The sequence below is a fragment of the Lates calcarifer genome, linkage group LG7_2, assembly GCF_001640805.2.
Source record: "Lates calcarifer isolate ASB-BC8 linkage group LG7_2, TLL_Latcal_v3, whole genome shotgun sequence".
Lineage (NCBI taxonomy): Eukaryota > Metazoa > Chordata > Actinopteri > Centropomidae > Lates > Lates calcarifer.
The window spans coordinates 2194647-2218489 of NC_066854.1; the positions used below are offsets into that span (position 1 = coordinate 2194647).

Consider the following 23843-nt stretch of genomic DNA (forward strand, 5'->3'; position numbering starts at 1 on the left):
AGTGCTTTCTCACGGAAGACATGGCATGCAGAGGATGCAAAGTGAGCCTGGTGAGGCAGGTAGGCAGGCGGGCGGCGCTGTGTTTAGCTGGTAAATGTTTCGTCATTAATAATTAATCCCACAGACTTGCCAAAAGCAAGATTGATTATTCTATTAGAGGTGGGGATCAACAATGACCTGACTGTAGCTCTATTTCACACACCGTTTAGAGTGGCGAGAATAACCAGTGCTGTAATGCATAAGCCATGATATTATCCTAAACGATTATGAAATCTCATGTGAAGCTGTGGAAGATAGGGACAAAAGGAGCCAAGAGAGTAGTGTATTCTATTAATTACAACAAGTTACTGACAACTAATGGCAAAAAGGAAGTTTCTTTGAAGATGTGAGCAATTTTAGACATCCTAGATATCACATGATTATTTTATTGCTCTCAGTTGAAAACCTAAAATTTTCAAGCAGTTCTGACAAGTGACAGAGTCTTGAATGAGTTGAGAAAAATGCATTAAATGGATTCTAAAATGCCTCTTAAGACAATTTTGCTTTGAAACTTATTCTAGTGAGAAACACTTTAGTCAAGCAATTGAGCATTTAAAGCAGATACATTTTGTGCTTTCAAAGAATCTAAGCAACAGGAACTGTGCTGCTCCTTCATAAACAAACATGAAGTTGATCTAACATTTATTAAATATTAGTTAGGTCAACAACTCAGCACATCAGGAAGAGGTTGGGGTGGTGGAGTGAGCTGAGGCAGCAAACCGCTCTGGCATGAGCGTATCAGCAGAGTAACAGAGAGTATCAGGTTAAATGCCGGCACTGTGCACCAGTATGAAGAGTAGACTGTTGACTGTTGTAGGTGTGAATGAGACAATGCTTGTGAAGCATTAATCAAACAGCTAATGCCAGTCAATTGATGCTAACATGACTTTGGTGCTCTGCCTAGGGCCTATACTTCTGGACCAGATCCTAAATGAACCAATAGGAAACCTACCCTTGCTGACATGCAGAAATTAATTTGGACACAAACAGATAGAATACTAACACACTCTCACTCACTACAAAAGTTGACAGGGAGAAAAACCGTGGCTTATTTCAGGTCAAACATGTTCATTCTGTACCTTCACAGATACACAGGTCGGGTCTCTAGGAGATGACAACACCAACTGAAAGCATTAAAGCTTTTTATTGGAGGCTCAGTTGTCCACCTAGAGCCAGGATTTCTTTTTTATTTCTTCCTCTCCTTGGTTTCTGGAGGGGAGGAAAAGTCTCAGGAATTGTCCTTTGACTCCCTAAACCCTCCTCAACCCCTCCAGCTTCCCTCTTGAGCTCATATCCACCCACAACACACTTACACACACACACATACACACAAGAAAAGCCACATATCAACAAGGTATCTAACCACTGGGAGGCAAGAGATCCACAGAGGTGTACATTAACATAAATACCAAATCTGTTGGAGAGAGACAGAAGTGTGTGTGTGTGTGTGTGTGTGTGTGTGTGTGTGTGTGTGAGAGAGAGAGAGAGAGAGAGAGAGAGAGAGAGAGAGAGAGAGAGAGAGAGAGAGAGAGGGGGCGGTATGGGGGGGAGAACAATGCATTCATTGTGTGCAGATGGAGGATAAGAGAGAGAGAAGTGTAGAGTGTAGCTCCATCTACAGGCCATGAGATCTCTCTCTCTCTCTCTCTCTCACACACACACACACACACACACACACACACACACACACACACACACACACACACACACACACACAGAAAGAAACTTACACTCTGTCCCTCTCCTTCCCTACCACACACACTTCTTCACAAACACATTCTCTCTCTGACGCACAACAATGCTTATTTGCTTTAAAACATGCATGCTCTCACACACACTCTTTCAGAAGAACCCACACACACTTAGAGACATTCTTAACATTCATCATGTACATACAGCCTTTCACATACAGATTATCTTGTGCACACAAACATATTTTTCATCCATTATAACCTCCACCCATTTGTTTTTTTTCTCTCATGCACATGCCAATAGACACTTTCAAATTTACACATGCACATAACAACTTAGTACACACACATCATTTCTATCTCTCTGTGTCTTTCACTGGAAAACCAATTCTTTTTCGGCTGCTGCAGTGAATGATAACTCTCTGCAGAAGATGGACAGAGCTCTTTTTTCACATCTTTAAACATCATGTTAATGCAGATTACAGATAACAGGAAAAAAAACAGGATGAACATTACAGCATTATTCTGCTTCCCTCTTGAGGTTCATTAAGATCAGGTAATGCAATTAAAATCTAATTAAAACCACATTAAATCGCTTTTAAGCATCATTGTTTGTGTCGAGCAAAGACAGGATCTCTCTATTAGCACACTCATACAAAGGGAGACGCAAACATCACACACACACATCAAACAAATAAAAGCCTTTGCAGTATGTCTGCTTAGGGACACATTTTAGATGAATTTTGACACCACAAATGTAAAATAGCATTTAATGTCTGTAATGTAATGTTAACATGAATTGTTGCAATGACATATCTAGTGACATATTTCCTTTAAACTGCATATTTATACTTGTTTTCACTCCTCAGGTCACCAAGGTGTTGTGCTTAAAAAGCCAAATAAAGCCCTAAAGCCTGGAGTTTTGTTTTCATTTATCATTTAAATGTTTCTTGTTTTCATGAATTCAGAATTATGTGCTGAAGTGAAAACCTATATTTTCAATTAGTTAGAACAATACTCATTACATCTCACATGAGAGATTGTTTTTGCGTGCTCCTCTCACTGCCATGCACCAGTACAATAACAAAAGAATCACAGACATAATCTGACAATGGTTTTGGACTTTGTTTGTGTTGCCAAGCAAACACTACACAGTCCTGAGAAAGGAGGTAAGTTTGAGGTGAGTTTCTGACTTTTAAATGATTAGATATTAATATAGAAGTACGTTTTTGTATTTATAACATTCTCATTTAGTCAAAAACTAAACTACAACCCTGGTCAATTGTAAATTCTGCACTTTTCATTACTGTGTCCATACAGAGAAAGAACCAGCGAGAACAGTGAAAGCTCCACTTGTCAGCTATTCTAATCTGGCCAAATCAACAAAAACTACTTTTAGAAATGTTAATTGAAAGGTGAGAGAAGTACCAAAGGTCACTGTCTTGAAACTCTGGATGGAAAAAGTGAGTGAAAGCATTAATATGTTCCACTCCACAGTAAGCACTGCACTGAACCAGCCTTAACTGCTCTACAGAACATTACAAATGAGATGCAGAACATTTCTAAAAAGAGAAAGAGAGAGGGGGAGCTCCACTGACTTTCCCAGGATATTAAGAGCTTTAAAAAAAAGCCCCTAACTCTGGTTATCCTCCACCTTAAAGCCATTTAGCTGTTCAGGAAGCCTCATGTGAAGCCAGTTGGTCCTGCTCTGTCATCACCTCAGCAACAGCGCTCGCGTACACTTCCAGAAATTAGTGGCATTATGCAGAATCGGATAACATGCCTTTGGTTCCTCTTGCCTTGATTTAGCCCGAGAGGAAATTTACAGTGATAGCTTGACTAAAAGGCTGACAGGCAGGACAGAAAAGGGAGATCAACAGGCTATGAAGCCTGGTCCACTTCCTGTTCTTTTAATCTGTTTGTTTTCTTTTTTTTTTTTTACATTCCTCTGTCTGGACTCTACAAAACAACACTAAACTGAACCGCTCCAAACAAATTGAATTTGGACAAAAAGAGGTCAAACTGGCTCCAAAAGGCTCATCAGATCATTTGAATCTATCTAGATCAGATCTTATTTTGTTATCGCACCAGAAGTATGAAAATCTAGGACACAATCACACTTCATTTAATAAGCTTTACTGTTCCAAACTATCAGTTTCTTTAAAACTGCGCACTTCTTTAGTAATATAACTGCATCTATTTGAAGCTCATTTTGTTTTTGTTTTGGATCAAATCTTTTATAAAGTCAGTCTCAAGAGCCAAAAATGTCATGCTAAATTAGATTTGCTTTGTCCTGCTGAAAATCAGGTAATTCTTATGTAAGCAACGATCTCACTGCCCCATTTTTAGAATAATACCAGTGTGATACGGTGTTGAGTTTGCTGAGAAAATGTCTTTTCCTCTTCCCCTCCTCCACAGAGGTCAGTGGTCAAAAACACAACAGCAATCCCTGGAGCTGGTAGGAAATCAGCATTTAGCTCAAGGGCACTTCAGCAGGGCAGATACTTTCAAAACAGCTTGACTTCAGCTCCTGCTCACTATATCATCCTGAATTCCTGTACATCTCCAACATACAACTGCATGTTACTGATTTTCTCATTCCGTTCAGTTAAATGCAGAGGACAGAGGAGCACACTGTTCAGGTGCGATCACATCAGCTGCATCCTGGCTGCAGATGTGACGGCAGAAACCGAACCTGACATTGCAGAACTGAGAAGTAATTAGAGGCCAAGCCGGCGCACTCCTTCGGCTGACACCAAATCAATGCAGTTTTTCCGCGTTATCAATTAAAGACGTGTAATTACAAGCGAGGAGAATTGCCTCTCACAAACAGTCAAGGCGGAGACAGCCCTTCTCCACTGCCTGGCTGCAGACCCACTCTTCAATACTCCACACCTTGACCCCACCGCCTCAAATGACATCCTGGAGCTGCAACGACCGGCTTGTTTATGGATTTTATGGCTCTCACTCCAAACACCTGAGCGATAAACTCAGTCTAGCGTGCAGAACCAAAATGCCGTACACTTGGTAGGAAGCCAAAGTGCAAAATGTATTACTCAAGAGCCCAGCTCCCAACAGAAGCCAGCTGGGTTTGAACCATTAGCCGGTACAAGCAGAGACAACCTGGTTGCTGAGCGCACCGACACTCCTGGGTAAATGAAACAGAGGGCTCTACACCACTCCCCCCTCCCCTCCCAACATCCACCCCCTCCACCCCGCGGCCTTCCATCAGCACCTGGGAAAATGGATTTGAAACGAGGGCAGCTCCCCACCCCACCCCCTAAATGAGCAGATGGAGGCTTCCGCAACGATTATCACCACATTACCTGGGAGTCTGTTGACGAACAGGAACAATACAGGCGGCGCTAATAAACCCCAATCAAACATGACACCCCGCTAATGTCGCTCACTTCTCTATCCCTACAAGGCAGAACTAGTCGCACTGATTCTTTTTCATCAGACGGCCCGGCTGCAGCTGCATTTGCTACAAGCAAGATTTCTTTCATAGGCCTCAGCCTTGGTTCACCTTATGATCATAAAAGTGTGCTGGAGTCATTAGTAAGACACATACGACAGTGTTCCCTCATGAATTTTATTCTTGTCTGGGTAGGAACAAGATTTAGGCCATCACGAGACTCTGAAAGTCCCTACTGCACTCAGATAGAATACTCTGTTGGGGGCAGTAGCACCTTAAGACATGTGCATACTTTTTACTATATTTGAGTGTGGTGCTTGCCAGGCCAAATACCACTACCTTGGTTTCTCTGGCATGTAGCAGACGAGTATTTCTCTTCCCGACTTCACACTTCTTTTCCTCTCTCTTTTTTGTTTTAGTGTGAGTGCTCAGTTTTCTCCCTTGGGGAGTCTAGCACTCTCTCCGTCTCTCTCCTGCCTCCTTTTTTTACCCAAAAAAGACCAACTGTAACAACAGCGGTCTCTAAACAACCAGGGGATTCCAGACGACTGACCTCAGCACAGTTCGTCCACCGCTGAGATACAAATATTTACCCCTATCGCGTTCAGCTCAACAGTGAGGGCCGCCCCGCCACGAGAAACACTCCCCTGATTGGGCCCTGCCTGGCTTGAATGCCCCTGGAAAACAAATAAAACTAGCCCTTATTTTGTCTCTTTTCCTTCTGAATATACACATGTCAATGACTGAAAATTGTTCAAAGAAGTGCAAACTGGACTAGAGAAAACTTGGCCAAGTGGTGAGGAAAGCTCATGTCTCTCACCACTTTCTCATACAACTCCTTAGAGGATGTGAACAGACTCATGCACTTATTTATCAGATGCAGAACTGGTTTGGAGAAGTAATTAATCTGACAAGCTAACTAAAACCTCTGTGGGAGGAGCCAAAGAAATGACTTTGCTGACTAAGTGAGAATACTGGACTGTAAGTGCATTAGTTAGCCAGCATGTGGAGACTTTTTTTTTTTTTGGTAAATGTTTAGCACATGCAACAATAATGGTGATAGAGATAGGCTGAGAATCAACAATTCCAAGTCTGAGACAGTACGGGAACTAAGTGTTCATTTATGGCTTAATTTAAAAATGAACTAATGTAGCTCCTTGTGCACATTCTAGTACTTTAACTTTTGTACTGATGATTGAGTTTTTATTGCTCTATAACGAGATATTGACTCCCTGTCTAGTCTTATCAGCTTATGTTTCCCAGGTGGTGTATGTGCTGTGATTGTACATGTTTTATTGCAAGCTTTAAACCTCTCCACAAACAAAATTTGATTTGATCTTTTCTCTCTGAATAAAACACCGGAGGTGTTTTTTTTTCTCCATGAACTTTGATTTTTTTTTCTTGTTGCTTCAAAATTAGGATGGATATGCAGTCTGTGTTGCCTGTATCACCAAAGAAAAAATCCAAAAAGATTATTTTTCTCAGATCTGGGTGAATTGTATAAATCACTGTGCTCTGTAAAAGCACCACTAAGGGTCTGAAAAAGCCTGAGTACACAATATATTCCTTTTCAAAGCACCCGCTGCAGTAGTTTGTGTTTGACACTGATCAAGCATAATCATCAGGCGATCAGGGCTTGTGTGTGTGTATGCATGAAGAGCACACACTGACACACACGCACACATACACAAAGAGCATCTCCCCCTCTTTCCTCCCTGTGCAAGTAGAGCTAACCACTCCAGGGAGCTGGAGACTCAATTAATGACATACATACAGCACTTGCAAGATGTCAGGAAGAAAGAAACACACAACTGCACATATGCACATTAAAGGCTGTTCTATACTGTATGTCTGTGAGTGTATATGAAGATCTTGTAGTCCTATGTATATAGTTCAGTATGTAGGCTAAGGCCGACCTCTGGGAAATACTGTGTGTTCTTCTGTGTTATCTGCCTTGGAGCTTTAACATATCTAATGCACAGTAACAGTTTGAACCAAACACTGTTGCCATACATAAAATTCAATGCAAATGCAACTGCAGCTTATAATAAAGGAACAAAACAGTGGTACCTGTGAGTAAATACATGAGAGGGATTGGTGGATTGTTTAAGATCTAGCAGTAGAAAACATAGATGTCTCTCTGTATGTATCTTTCCTTCACTCATGACATACAGTGGAAGTCAGTGTGAATGCTTCAGGGTTACTGGTTTTGCAGATTTTCAGAGTAAATACACGCTCATTCCTCGTAAAGGAGAAAATTGGTTTAAACCCACTATCACCTGGATTTTATGTCTCCATTCCCTAAAGCAGAGGACACTGGCCACCGTTTTGTAATAAATATGTCCTCTTGTGATAAGCAAAGCTCAGAGAAGCTTCTAGTCAGACAAAGGAGAAAAGGAAAAATGAGCTGATGATTACGCACCACAACCCCTCAAAGTAGGTAAAAAGAAATGGCAGCAGTTTACACACTGCAGATAGTCTGCTATAAGTAGGATTTTTGTGTTAAATTCTTCTGATTTTAATCTAATTTTTACCCATTTTTACAGGAAGAATATTTCCTCATCTAAATGAGGGTCTAAGGATAAAGGGTGTTGCATGCTGTACAGATTGTAAAGTTCTCTGAGGTGATTTTGGGATACAAATAAAAACTGGCATGACTTCACAAGACCTATGTCTACTCTGCCTTTGTACAACTGAACACATAAATCATCCTTACCTTTATAGCAGCTTGGACAGAAACCTTGAACAGTAGAAAGGTCAGTAGACTGGGAGCTGTAAGACAGGGCAAACAAGAGGCTTAATTATACAACCAACATCCAATGTGTGATTTTATAAATGTAACAGCAGTTTTTTGTACAAAAAGTAAAATTCTTATGGTCAGTCTAAGCTTTCTGTAGCTTTTAAAGGAAGAAATGTTACCTGTCCAACATATTACCTCATACTATCTCTTTATCTACCTTTCATTTATGATTCAGGCATGAAGTAAGTTCTTCATTCAGTTCATATAATATATAAAGGGATCCAGTCCTAGTTTAGCTTTTAGTTTATTTAGTTTTAGTTTAGTCTTATAGATAAATCTACTACATCTTTCTAGTCATCTATCTTTTTGTTGCTCTAACTACTAACTACGAATATAAAACTTGAGATTCTTTTCTTTTTGTAAGAGAAGGTGTCCCCTTCCTCTGAAACATGGACATTTCTTTTTGGAAGTGAACTCTTCATTTCACACCTCTGTGGTCTTCCACACACCAAGGCCTCACCTCCTCACTCTGTCTTCCCGGCTTAGGCATGGTCGGCTGCAGCTGAGGGGTCACCACTTGGAGGAAGACGGTGGCTGCTCACAGATCCCACGGTCAAAGGTCATTCCTGTTCTCCTGGAGAAAGGTGAGAGGACCAGAGCATGGGTCAGTGGTGCTGAAATCTCATTTAAGAGATTGACCCCCAAGGGCCGGCTCGAGTCGGTCCGGTGCTTGGAGACGTCGTCACCGGGGATGATGTATAGGTTTGGGCTGAGAGACGAGCCCTAATGCAACACACACATCCACGGATGCCCACACCTAGGTCGACAGGCGCTGATGCACAGAGCTTCAGAGCATGTCAGTGTGGTAACACATCTTTCATCAGATAAAATGAAACTTTAAATGAGCCTTGTGTAGAAACTGGGTCATTACAAAAGCTAATAATAACAGAGAAGCAGAAAGAAAACAAGGATACAGATAAGACTACGGACAGGGTCAAAATCATACACAGCAGATAACTTCAACATGAAACAGGTTAAGTAGAAATGTTTGGGTCACAGTATGAAAAGGTGGAGGCTGTGAAATGTGCGCTCTTGGTTCAACACCACATGTCTCTTGTGCGTTGTCTTTATAAGGACTGATTTGAGTTTTAGGCTTTATTTTTACAAACCAAGGACATTTTGGCCAACTCTCACATCTTCAAAAGGGCCATTAAATGGTTAAGACTTTTGTCGTCCTCTCTCTGACTGATTTCTTTCTTTCACCTCTCTCTTGGGAGTCTTTCACGATTTTCTGTCTCGCTGTCTTGACTCATGTATTTCTGTCAGACTCTGCGTCAGAGGTGCCACATGGCCCTGTACATGCCATTTGTGTTACTTTCTTGAATTATTGCAAGTAGTGTGGGTGCTGCAGCGAACAGAAGGGAACAAAGACAGTGAAATGAACCCCTCATTGATCTCCGTATTGAGAACATCTGCCCTGAACCTGAGGGGGGTTGGGAGACACGGAGGAGTTGTGGGAAGTTGTATGCATACCAAGCAGCAGACTTCAGTCAGGTATACATCAAGTTCATTTAGAGTATTTAATTGATTTAAACGAAAGTACAGTTTAATGTGTTTAAACCACAAAGAATGTTTTTGTGAAAAAGCCACAGAAAACAGAGCTCTATTAAACATTAGAATTCCTTTTAACAGAAAGGCAAAACTTAAGATTGCTAGTTTATATTCAGGAGACATTTAATTCAAAGCAATTATCTGTAGGCCTACAGTATATTTTATTTCTAGCCTCATTTAGTCAGAAGGCAACTTATCTTTTTCTAATGTATAACTAGCCTGTAAACAATCATGTTTATTTTATCCCAGTAACTACACTGAGTTAAACGTTTGACAGCAGAAATATTTAAGCAAAAAATATTTACAGTACAAGTGTGATGTTGGTGTCAATCACCCAGAATAAAAGACAGAGACCTTCTCAGATCTGTCTTTTCAACAATTATACACAAAAAACCACTACAGAGGAGGTGGAGTGATCCGGCTCTCCACCCACAGGAGCAGGAAATGGAATTCAATGCAGCCACAACAAAGACTGGGCTTTGGGTATGAGGGGCTTTAATGATTGCAGATTTTGTGGCCAAAATTCATGAAGCACTTGGCCAGCTACCTGTATCCAAGCAACAAGGTCACACCCCATCTTTAGAGGCTGTCAGAAGTTATTCTGGGAAATGTAGAATAACTGACTGAAGTACAATTAGACGAGGCAGTTTAAGGGAATGTGGGCTCACTAGAAATGTAAGTTAAACCACTTCATCATAGAATAACTCCTGGAATGCATTGAAATCACAGATTGATGATATCTAGGAGTGTAACAGTATCCAAGGGCGGGGTTTTCTTTTAACTGCCAGCTGCTGGAGTTTTGCGGTGCAGCTGTTATTAAATAAATGTCCCATCTTAAGCTCCGTATCAGGATGGCGTGGAGATCAAACGTAGGGGGCCCATTTGAAACCTGCCTTAATTATAATAGGAGAGCTGAAGTTCAAATATTTATCAAATTGTAATCCTGACGCTGTATCCGTTTCACGTGAGATGAAGGCTCTGATGGACCTGACAGTTTTCCCTTACGTCCAAGCGCTGGACGGGAGCACGTTCTGCCTGAGCACAACCACATGTGGGGCTGATTATGAGGGGCTGAGTGTTTACGGCAGACCCAGATGTTGGGTGTTTAACATGGCACGGGCCGAGCGGCAAGTTTTGACAGCTCGTGGTTCAGCTCGACCTACACTTTGGTTGTTGGACCGCTGAGACAAAATGTCAAACATGCAGATAAGGGCCAAGTAAATGTGATTACAGCAATTCAGTTTCTCCACTGCCCGGCCAATCTGTCCAACGTCGGTCAACACTTCCCATGTGTTTGGAGGGAAAGGTCCAAGGCTGCGGGGCTTCCTGAAAACCACCCACTGGTTAAAGTAAAATAGATGGATAGATGAATAAATATATGACTAATATTTTGAAAGAAAGGAAAGGAGGGAGGGATGAGGACTCGTACAAAGTTGACGAGCTTGTCATGAATTAGTAGGTGAATGAAAGAATGAGTCTGTTAGGAGGCGAGGAGGGAGAGAAGGATAAACCAGTCATTGTGATAAATGAATTAGTTATTGGGTGAATTAATGAATCAAAGAAGGATGAATGAATGAATGGACAAATATGCAAACAGGAAATGACAGAACTTCAAACAGCATAATCTGCTGGAAGAAAAAAGAAAGGAATTTGGTATATCATTGATTAACTTGACAAAAAATACATGAAAGAGTAAGTTGATAGATGGATGATGGACAGATGAGAGGAAAGAACAGATTATAAAACTGAAGCATTTGCTTGTGGGAAAGAAAAAGGGAGGAAAGCGACTAATCCATTAGCTTTTGACCAAATGAATAAGGGAAGGGTGCTTTACTGAATGAGTGAAAGACTGCATGGGTGAATGATATGGTAGAGGGAAGGAAGCAAGGATGGACACAGGGAAGGAGGGATAACAGCCAAATAAAACTTTAATCATCTGCTGGCAGTGAGGAAAGGAGAGAAGGAAGAAAGAAGAAAAGCTGGAATGACTGAAGGACATTAACCTGCTCGGCAAAAGAAATTCAAATTGGACACCAATTATTGGCTGTTAATCACAGAGTCTAACATGACTACAGAGAGAATCAATGAGTCCACCAGACCAGTGTTAGTGCCTTGCTCTATGAGCTACAAAGAGTCCTTCGTATGTTTATCAAGGTAAGTTAAAAATAAAAAGCAGATAACCCTGTGTATCTGCAGGCTGGAGGGCAATCACACATTTCAGAATATGCTGCTGTCAATTTAATATTCCTGGCCTGTGGGGCAGTGAGAGATCAGGTGACTGGGGTATAAATAGGCCATCCGCCATCAGTTCATCTCAGCCGACTCCTTGACAGGATCAGAGTGACTGAGGACTGACTCTGATGTCACTTGAAATCAGGACAGTTGTCGCTGAGGGACCTCCGAGTCGGCGGTGAGCTTCGGTGTGTCCCCGAGACACGGATGGGGAGGATGAGGTTTACATCTGTTTTCTCTGAAGTGATGGGGGTCGCAGGGATCGCACCAGGAAGGGTAGGCTGGGCCAGCGAGGTCCAGAGGTGAGCGACGAGACGCGAAAAAAATGCAAAAGGTTCACAGCCCCACCAATGGCATGCAGAGCAAGTCGGCAGCAGTTTCACGGATGCTGCTCGAGGCGGTGCATACCTGAACAGATGTAACTGTCAGGCTCAAATATACATGAATATTTCTGGAGGTTAAATAAACACACACTCCAGATCAATCTACAGAAAAACAAAATCCCAGAAGAAAATGCTTCTGATCTATTTGGAATTTTAGAAGCTAGGTAAACAACTAGTTTCCTTTTAATCAATTTTTAACTATTTTTAACAAGGTACATTTGAGTAAAAACACATTCACAGTGATGGCCTGGGGAAATATTTGCAAGAGGAGGGAGACATATACCATTGCAGCTGGAGGATACCTAGTATTAGATCTGTGTTTACCCTGCTTGCTTCAAAGCAAACGCTGCTTGAGTTATTTGGGAAATGCTATGATGTTTAATACCTTTTAAATTTTTAGATTAACTTGCTAAGTAAAGTCCAAGTATCCAATGCTTTTCCCCTCAGATTACTGCCATCAAGGTAGAAAAGCCTCTAAAACAGTATAAAGATCATTGTGGGACAGTAAAATTCTCCAATGAAAGCCACGCTATTGAAATTCATCTAACTGCTCCTTGATGCAGGCTTCACTGCAGGTTTTACAGACTGACCCCCTGGAAGGTTTAAAGATCCTCACCACAACATACTGGCAATTAATAATTTAAATACTGCATCTTAATAATACAAGTTTTCAAAAAGTGTTCTTTCACACAGTTGGGAACTGCCTCAGTCCACTAAAAATGAATGCTTCAGTTACTCAATCATTCCTAGTTGGTGGCTGAATGCACTTACTGCTCTGAGTCACTTTGGATAAAAGTGTTTGCTAAATGAATATAATGTAATGTAACCAGAAGAAAATCTTTTATAACCTTCTTGGCAAACATCTTTCTATTATAAATATCCACACACTGCTTTCTTGTCCTCAATTTTTCTTTAACGCTACACTGACATGGCGATGCTCTGGATTAAATTTTAGACAGCAGTGTACAGGTGCTTTTCTTCACAATTTTATAGTAGTAATTGTTATACTGTATTTGTTGACTTCATTAAAACATGACATAATCGCTAACAAATCCCTGCTCCCAAAGCAAGAACACTCTATGCACTGACTGATCTTGATTGCTTACATGTTATGATGTTATGCAAATTATTGATTGTTACGGCTGTATGTGTTCCTGGTGCTCTGCTTGTCCCTTTCCTCGCCTGTCCTCTCTGTAGCTCTGCCCAGGTGCTACCTGATCAGTCATTAATGTCAGTCATTAATTTATGTGAATAAATAAAGCCTGACACATCTGTCAGAGTCAGTAAATAAAATAAGGTACAGTAAAGTATCATAAAGCAAAGCAACTTCACAAAAACCTGCAAGCTCCACTTGAAGAAGTCTTTTAAAAATAACTTATTCCAGAAATTGACAAAACACAGTTCTAGTGCACTTGTGATGATGACCATTTTACTCTTTGTGTCCCCACTGGGATTAATAAGTATGTTATCTCTCCAGCTGTCTGTCAACGTAATGTTTGGCAAAAATACAATGATCACAGCATCAGCCTCTATAGTTTGTCTCTCTGTTTTTAGCAGAGCACTGAAACAGAGAAGGGGTGACACAAGCAGGTGCACCTGCTATCCACCAAATTACTGAGGCAATGTGCGACAACTTAACTGGTAATTTAGGACAACAGCAGCCATTTCTACTATAGTTTCACATAATCGGCAGGTCTGTTTTACTAGTAGCACAATGACTGAAGATACTTTGTGCCTAAAGATCACAAACAACTTTAATGTTTCTTTAGTAAAGGCAGACTTCAGTGAATGTTAGATTTTCCTGTCTTATTTCCCCCCAGCTTGGCTTATAAAATTCTTAGTGCTTTCTCCATTATGCCATTCTCCTAGAATCCCTGGGAAATTCAACGCACCCTTTATAATTACTGCACCAACTGCCGGCTGACAAGGCTCATTTGCCTTCGCTGGAAGAGGTTGTCTCTTTCCTTAGGTACCTCTGTTGTGCTGATGCCCTCCCCTTGTCACTACAAATTCCCATCTTTACCTACGCAGCCGGTGGCGCCTTCAAATATGGATACACTGCTTGCTTAAGGAGAGCACTGTCAAGATAAACAGGGATAGGGATGCTCAAAGAGCTTAGATTTCCAGGCAGATTTCTTGTACTGAATTAATACTGCACAAGCAAGCATGTTTGAAAAAAAAGGTTTGCTTTGTAATGGGTAGGCCTAAGTCCTATAGAAATAACTTAGATAGGAACATATCTGACACTGAGGGGAAATAAACACAGTGTGAATTGCTGTGTTGATGAGTGCACTCTGTGGAAAACATTTGAGTCCACACGTTCAAGCAGCTCCCTGGTGGAGGTCAATACTCACAGCATGGGATATGATTTAGGTAAATCTACATCTGTCCCAGTCATTACCTCCATATTTCAAAGGTTAATGGTACAATCCATGATTCAACCATAGGTTAAAAAAATATAAAACATTATTTGGATGGATAGTTATAGAGGTTTGAAGTTCATCCAATTTATAAATGTATTTTAATGACGAAAAATATTTGTGTACATTTATAAACACATCAATAAAACAGGCCTATATTTTTATTGATTGACAAAAACACAAATTCCTGTGTTAAAAAAGAAATAAACATGTTGTGGTGTCATGCAGGGGAAGCAGAGTCTTGGCCATGACGCCGCCATGTGATGTGCAGTTGGAATTATGACCTAAAACATCACGCTCTCAGTATTAACGCAGTATGGTTCAAGTGCTTTGCAATCTGGTTGTGCTGTCAGCATGTCATAGCATGCTATGGTCACCTGGGATGGGCACTCAGCTGATAGCTCATACATTACGTATGAGAATACTGTCTGCAAACACAAATGACATGTCACAGCTATCAGAGGGGAAAAACAAACCTTTTTGTTTTGTTGTTCTCTGTTGTTTTGTGTTGAACACTATTCATAAGATATCAATATTGCAGGTAGCCACAACTGAGAAGTTTCAGTGGGCAGGCTAAATAGCATCTAAACAACATGTTTATCAAAACAAAGTTAAATTTTAACCTTATTTACATGAAGACTGATCTGAAACAAGTCCAAACTTCTGGTAATTGAATTGAAAAATAAGATTGTTAACACTTAAGAGAGAGATGTCTGTGCTCTGAGGAAAAGCTGTATAATTGAAGAGGTTTGTCTTAGAAAATCCCTGCCATAAAAGGCACCAAGAACTTAATGTCTGGTTTCAAAGGAAATTGTACCAAGGCCAACTGATCCAGCAAAGGCAAATTTTCATTTTCTTATTACATGTAATTTTAGTTGTACTTCTCTACACTAAAAGGGCAACATCTGAGTGACAATTTCATGCCGCTGGATGTTAACTTTGCTTCAGTGGGTTGTTGTCCCTTCTGTCTTCCTCATGTTCCTCATTTCACATGACAGATGGCTCAGACAGACAGGTAGCAGGCATGAATACAGCATCAGAATATGTAATTCCTTTGTTAAGGCCTCCACCCATCCCTGTTGTCTCCATTCCCCTAACATCACTAAAAAAAAAAAAAAAAAAGAGGATGTCTTCCTGTCCGAATGTCTCCTCTGTTAACGTCGGCTCCGTCTGTCTCGGCAAAGTGAGCACATGGTTCATGCATAAATCAGCAGCACGGTGATCCCAGGTTGTCCCCTGATGCACCGCCTCCGGTGATCTGGCTACCGGAGCCGTGCCATTACGCTGGCGCACTGAGCCAGTCACCGCTAAACAAATATGAAACCGCGCCACTTTGTGTCACAAATTTTTACATTCAACAGAGGTCACGTGAAAGCGAGGGAACCTTTTTCACCCATCTGTGAGCTAAAACGTTAAAAAGGTGGGCGAGCCTCACGGGAAGAGAGCAGAGAAAGACAGAGAGAGAGTGAGGATGTAAGCCATTACAGCTGTGCATATCACACAGCTATCTAAGATGTATGATCCCTGTGGCCATTTCAAATATTTATACTCTTACCTGTGTATCCCAAACGCAATATCACAAGATGTGACTTCAATCTATAAAATATGATGCTTTTGACAAGAGCAAGGGGACAAAATGGAGTTGTCACATGATGTAGTGGTAGCCAAGGTCATGCATTCATGTATTCACCTTGCAATCATCCTACACCGTTAGACAGACAGTTCTTCACCACAATGCAAAATATTAATCCAAAACTTTAATGTCCCTGAACTAACTACTCAACAGGTCAATGCATTAAACTTTTAACAGCTAAAACAACAGAATTTTCCTCCTATTTTGTTTGTGAATATTTAAAACATGCAGCAGGATCTCTGCACACACTTGCAGGACTGAGTGGGTTTTCTACACTGATCACATCTGTACTGGTAAATCAGAAACTGGGTCAACTTTGAACTTGAGTCGGTGATCGCCGTAAGGCAAACAAACACTAATATAAAGAAGAATATATGAATATGTTTTCAAGAGAATAATTTGCTTAGTTTCTTTAGACCTTATTTTGACTTACCCTATATCAGTCTGACATTACATAAATATAAATATACAATATGAAGTCAGATCATAAATAATTTAATATCAGCATGAAACTGCTCTGGGAAACATATTTACATACTTGCAAAATGCACCCGTCTTATAAGCTTAAAACACAAAGTGAGCCTAACAGTGCGCTAATGTCGACTGTCTCAGAGTTAATATGCTGTCACAGTGGTCACTTGAAGGAAATCTCTGCGGAGGAAGTTATGAATTAAATCCTAAACCCTAAATCTTCGCTTTTGATGGCAAAAATAATGACAAACTTTTTCTCATTGCATTATGTGATATGGTCAACTCACAGGGGCCTACAAGACACAACAAATTAATATAAACCCCATCCAGAATGCAGCACATACATTTTTAAATAATACTACAAAAACAAAAAAATGAAGACCAGTACGCATTCCTAACATAATCAGATTTTCAAAAGCAAAATTCATAAATTATTAACAAAGCATATGTAATAGTAACCTACTAGGAAAATCTAAAACCGAATAAGTACATCTGCCTTCTTTTAAGTTCTTTGGAGTTTAGCTAACCTAAAAAAATATGTGTACAGCAGAACAATGCAATTTTATTTCATGACGAAATAACACTCTTACGTTCTTGGGGTATGAAGTTGAGATTCCCTTCTATCTCCCTCTATTTTCCTCCTGAATATCCATCTTTGCATGAACAACTAAATATCTTGTTGCTTGTTTTCTACTCTCTTTAGGCTTTGTCTGTTTAAAGTTATAAAGGGGTCATAGAGCCAGCAGGTTGGTCAAAGTCAGCACGCTTTACAACAGTTCACTGACGTCATATTATAGTTTCATAGCAAGCCACAATGCTTAGTGCAGCTTTAAAGATCAACGATTTACTGTCATTATACTGTGTATCAATGCAGTGGTGTTTGCAACAAAGTGCTGTGCAAGGAAATCTTAAATGTATCCCCCCAAAAAGTTAAAAAATGATGGAAAAGAAAAGTTGTTAAAACAAAAACACTGGGGTACTGATGTGAAACAAACTATGGTGACGTTAAAAACTCCATCTGTTAACGTCGAAGTGCTGCCATAGCACAGATTTGCTGAGCAAAATATTAGATTCATGCATCAACAGAGCCACTAAAGTTAGAAAATCAGCAAAGCAGCCTGCAGCTGGTTGGTACTTGTTTGACTTCTACCATAATGACTGGTGTATCAGAGCACACAGGATTTCTCTAATGCAGGATTTTTAGAGAGAAAACAATGTGTGAACAGTGCCTGGCCTTTTCCAATAATAAAGAAACATGAACTCTAGGTTGTTTAAATCTTTATCACAGTCTGATCCCAGCACAGAGCAGGTCAGCCAGGTTCAGATTGAGGCATCCACAGCAGCTGACAAGGCCTTTGCTCCTGTGTATTTCCCCACTGGGAAATCCAGGAGCTGATTAATGTAGAATTGGTTCCAAGCGTGTGTAGTTATTATTTAGACCTGAACCTGTTCTCTAATAAGCATTCTGCATCACGCCTCGGTCGGCATAAACCTCCGTTTGCTGCATCTCGACATCAGCTGTTAATTGGTTTATTTTCTCCAGCAGATGAAACTTCTTTCACAGAGAGCAAGGCAATGAGTAAAAGGAGAGTCAGCGGTGAAGGAGTGGAGAGAGGGGTTGAGGGGGGTGGGAGAAGTCACTTTTGATGATATTACGTTTTAATTATTTCTGTAAATACAGGAAGCTCGGGCTCGTGAGCGACCCTGTCAGTCGATTTTTCATTTCACGTGAGGGTTGTAAGGTGTCTAGGTCCAGCCAGCCGTCTAGCTGGCGTTCCACCGGCAGTCATGGGGGAATAACACCCCTCTGCAACACACACACGCACACACACACATGCACAAACCCACACACCCCTCTTCTTTCATCTTGTTAATGGACATTCCTCCACAAACGTCGGCGAGTCTACCTGACTGCAATCCTTTAAAGTTTAATTCACTCTACATTTAGCCCTGGTCATAAATACCATATTAGGTAGCGGCAGCATGTTTTATGTGCTCCCTATGGTCGTGCTTTTGTTTTAATGAAGCCATTTGCAACTTATGAGCAAAAAAAAAAAAAGGAGAGAAAGTCGCATATTAGATGGGATAGATCAGTCAAACCTATTCCCACATTGTGTTTTATACATGGGCTGGAATAAAATGAGGCTGGTGCCCATCCACCAGCAAAGAGGGAGCACTGTATTTTGACATCTTTTTTCAGTTGTTGCTGATTTAAGGAGGGCTCTTATCGGGGAGTGACTGGTGGTTTACTGCAAATCATTGACTTAATCACATTATTCACCTGCTGTGATAAATTTCAAGGAATTTGTCCTGGTGACGTTGGTGTGCTGACATAAAATAAAATGGTCCTGTATATGCCAGTTGCTGGACATGGACACTATCTTACAAACAGCACACACTAAATATGTGGAATTAGTGGGCCTAATGGGAATACAACTCCTAACCCTACATGTATTAGTGCCTTGCTCCCCATAATCAACCTGCCTCACCCACATGCCTTTATTTATTATATATAGCTACCTCAACATATTTACCTTGTCATTTATCTTGTTTATTTGTCTTATCTTGTTTTTCTAGTATATTTCATTTTGCTTTCTATCAGTGCTGATCTGTGCTGTTAATATAGTTTTGTTGCATGCCTACAAAGACAAAAAATATCTTATGCCTTAAACACCACATAGATACAAATAACCAAATTAAAGGCTCTAAGAGTTTTAACTAGTGGACGTGACGTTCAATCAAATACAACGACTTAAGGCTGGACAACCAAAAATTGTTGATTGCATATTTTAGAGTAACAAAAGATGCAGCACTGTAGTTCTTACAATTAAATAAAAAAAACTCTCCTGCTTAATGTCCATTTAAATGATTTGGAGTATTTTTTTCATTGGTTTTATCTTAAAAATTGAGATGCAGACAGCAAAATAAAGAGGTGGAAAGAAACTGACGCACTTGCCAAAACCTGTATAGCTTTCGCAAACTAGACAAGGTAGATCAGACGAATACCTTAAATAGCAACAGCAACTACACTAATTGCAGTATTTGAATTGACTGCCAAGCAACACCTTCACATCTTGAGATCACAGAAAAGCCACTTTCCCAGTTGATTTAAACACTGCTGAGGATAATTAACATGTAAGCAACTTTGTAAAAAGTGGTAATTCTAAATCTTGTAAAAATACCTGAAGGAAGTCAGCGGTGTACTTTCTACTTCAGTAAACACAAATCAAGGAAAGTAAGAACATTTCCTCACCCACTACTTTCATTAATTGTTCTCTTATAATTCTACAGTTGAATGCAGCAACTGTACTGTACAGTCTCTGTCTTTACTCTGTGAGATTATATTGGTCTTGTTGCATGCTGTGTCATTTTCTGTTATGAAACTTATCAGTATGCCTGTGTATCAATGTCACCATGACAAATGCCTTACATTTGTTTGTACAGATGTTGCGTGCTGGTAAAATGTCAGACTTTTTAGTGATAGAGGTGAAAGGGAAAGTGACGCAAAACAGTTGAGAGAGATGAAAAGTTTTGTTTTTTTTCTTCTTTTTCTTTCTATCAGAGCCATGTGGAATGAGTCTTATCATGGCAAGCATACAATCATTTCAGTTTCAGATCTCCACATCTTGAGGGGGGGTTTCTGATTATGTATGCTAAAGATGGGAATAACGAATGCAAATTTATGGACCAGTTAAGTGTCACCTCACTTTAAACGTAAGGAAGCCATCCAAAATGTCCTCCATCTTCCTTTATTCAGAGTGAATCTCGCATCAAAGTCATCGGGTGGAGCTTTGAACGGTGGAACGCTGGGATGTCATATCTTTTGTTTCCTCTAATATCCCTGGAAAATCTGGTTAAAATTGGAGGATACAACAACGAGCCAGTTTCTCTGCCGGTTGCACAGATTCCACACTGTTTTCACAGCTGTCTCGCTCACAGGACGCGGCTGAAGGTTGGGGGGATGTGGGGGGATGGATCGAGCTGCTGCGATCAACTCATGTGTAAAGATGAGAAATGAGAAGCAAAGGGGATAAACCAATACAATGAGCATTTGACACAACCAGCAGCAGAGAGAGGAACAGTTTGAAAAGAAATCTAATAGCATCAAGTATTATCTGTCAGAAGTCAGAAAGTCTGCAGTGCTGCTACAGTCAGATCAGGTAAAGTTTGGATTTTGAGTCCAGGACTTTCCTTAAGATCACTTCTGCACCAAACTATGACATAACGGAAAATACAATCTATTCTTATTCTTTATCTGTCAATCAAAAGCTTCTGTCCATCAACAGATACAAGATGTGATCAGAGGTTACAAACTCAAGTTCAAACAACTGAAGTCCGAGGATGCTGAGCAGCTCAAATCATTATTAGTGACTCCATTCACATTTGAATGGTTATTGGGCACAGTATCATGCGACTGGATGGCAGCTGCTCACAGGTAATGTCCCTCTCATGCCGTAGTTATTAGGCCTCTGGTCAACAGCCAAACACAGCAGCTGTCCGTCCAACACCAACCTATAAACCCCCCCTCGGCTCCTGTTCATAAACAATAATATGCAGGCAAATGGGGTGGCCAATGTCAGACGTGGCCAGACAAACACGTCGAAGGTCACTGTCGCCACCCAGCCGCTTTCCCTAAATAATTGTGTAATTGTCTCAGTTCTGAATCCCTGCTTAGGAAAATATAAAAGAGCATGATTCACTTTCTCCTTGAAATCAATAGACAAAGCGTCACTCTTTATGATCAGTGTGTAGTATAGCTTTTTTAAAGACTAAACTAACTACGTAACCTGGGTATCTTGGTATGGTTTTATACTACAATAATTAAGTTTCCAATTCAGCAAGTTAGACTTGGTCAGAGACTGTGGTCTTCTAGCTCTGCAGCTTGCAGGACAGAATTGTCAAAATCAAAGCCTGAGAGGATGAGATATCCTGACTTTTATTCCTTAGAATTTCCACAATAAAAACATTTTATGGTAGCTTCACTGTCTGGTGAACCCCTACATCTTTCAGAATACATGCTCCAAATGTGTAATGCAGGCTTTCAATTAAAAAATCTATTTTAGTAAAATCATTGTGTTAATATGATCTGATTGTGTTATCATTCTACAACTTCCTGTGTCCAAATGACTGATTCTGAGCAAGGTGTCATTAAAAACAGTGGAATAATGTCTATTTCTTTGAACATTAGTTTGCTTCTATGTGCTTTTGCACATTTTTGCTAGATCGTCATACATATCAGTGTCTAAAAATCTTTATTAATGCTGTGACAGTGATTTCAACCACATCGCCTAACCCCACTCTAAACCTGAGTTGGCATAACCCACGCTGACATCAGCAGGGTTATTTTCTCAGACCTGATAAGCTTCTCCAGAGCCACAAAAGACATTATGCAACTGTTGTGAAGGCTGAGTAATACGCCAGTTGAAACTGATCTTGATGTGGAAAATTGGTAATTACCCCTGCTTCATGGACACAATGTTTTTTTTTTCTTAAATGTGCCTTTAGGTGAAACCCAGTCTGCCTCCTAAAGCAAGTGATGACGAATGTTTTGAAAATACTGGTCTTTGGTTTTTTCTACTGTGTTTTCCATGCATGAATAAATACATAGGTCAAAGGCATACACTGATGACAATGAACAATGAATGCTGACATATATAAATCCTTACAGTGACTATTATAATGTGCTGTAGCTGATTATTTTTGCTTTTCTCTGATTTCTTCCTGGCTCATGCACAGTGAAAGAGCTGCACAGATTTTTTTGTGTCATATGACAAAATACCTTCTTTTTTGCCGTGAATAATCCAGGGACATGGGCCTAACGTGATCTGACATTTGAAACGGGCATTGCAGGTTTGTGTTAATAAATGATTCACGCAGGCGGCCCAGGAGACCTGGAGTTAATGCCATCTTAGTGGCAGCGATCTAAAACTTTGACTCAGATCCAGCTCTGTCCTCTAGGGGATGGACAAATGGACATGGCCAACGTCTCTCCAGTGCCCCTGGTCTCCATTATCGACCCCAGAAAAAGCAGAAATACAGACAGGAGAGACCATAATGATCCGGTGTCAGAATGCAAAGTGCCACGTAGCTGCTTTTATGTGTGTTTTCCCCCATCGCGGAAAGGAGGAAGTTGTGATTCTTTTTACTGCCACACAGATTTAGGTGCACTAACAGCATTCGAAGGTCCCTCAGAGAGGCCTAATGTGAATTTAATGACCTGACGCTGGGCGAATGACAAGTATGCAAGGTGAAGGTGACAACCTTTTTCTCTATCTATGATTTTTTTTTTCCCCCTCCAACTCCCTCACCCCTCCCCAGGTCATGTTTTGTGAAAGCCATGGTGATGTTACATCTATTATACCACGGTGCACTGCTGGCAGTCACTGCTGTGAATTTCAAGAACAGTGAAAGCTCCCTTCAAATCTTCATGCATTCTGTATTATGCAAAAAACTCCCCCCTCTTTTGTCCAAGATGACATTTGCTTTAAGACAATCTCCCAGAACATTTTAAGATAGTGGAGGAGTGGGTTGTAGCTAGAGACACATCTTTCACAAGTTTGATCCCCAAAAGAGTGTACTGTACTATATGTCACCATCCAGCCAAGACAAGACACTGTACATCAGAGTTTTAATTATGCAAACATTCCTCAGAGGCAGAGCTGCTCTGCAGGCTGAAATTATCTCATTGGTTGACTTAAACCTCAGTGAGCAGAGCCAAAGAACCACAGTTCTGAGAGCAGATGTAAGCTCACTGGTAATTTCAAGCAGCCAAGAATGATGGTCAAAATATAACTGGAGGAAATTTTCAGTGAGTCACAGTCACAGTATTGATGATCTTGGAGAGCTTGTTTGCATTTGCAAATACATATTATACAGAAAGTATATACATACAGTACTGTCTGCATTTGGATACTTTAGTGAAATCTTTATACTACAGCAGACGATGATATTTTAGACAAAAGTGTGTTTCCAACTTTGTGCCTAAGGCAGTCTGAGGCATTTGACATCATGACAACACCCTGTGCATAAGACCAGGGCAATAAAGAAATGGTTTCCCCAGGTTGATGTGGAAGAACTTGACTGTCCTACACAGAGACCTGATGTCAACCCCCATCTAACACAGAGGCCTATAGGTGTAATGTTTAATCGCTCACATACTTATCTGTAACTGTTCACTTTAACAGCTTTAATTTGTTTTCCTGCAATAA

At 40.5% G+C, this 23843-nt stretch overlaps 1 long non-coding RNA gene across 2 annotated transcripts in view; it reads right to left on the bottom strand.

Annotated features, from left to right (window-relative positions):
* Positions 1 to 23843, bottom strand: part of LOC127139148 (uncharacterized) — a 161662-nt gene that overhangs the window by 39150 nt on the left and 98669 nt on the right. For both annotated transcript variants that reach the window (XR_007809138.1, XR_007809137.1), the window contains exons 8-9: positions 8406 to 8519; positions 7862 to 7917 (exon numbers count right to left, since the gene is read on the bottom strand). This is a non-coding gene — a long non-coding RNA (uncharacterized LOC127139148). The remainder of the gene's footprint in view (positions 1 to 7861; positions 7918 to 8405; positions 8520 to 23843) is intronic.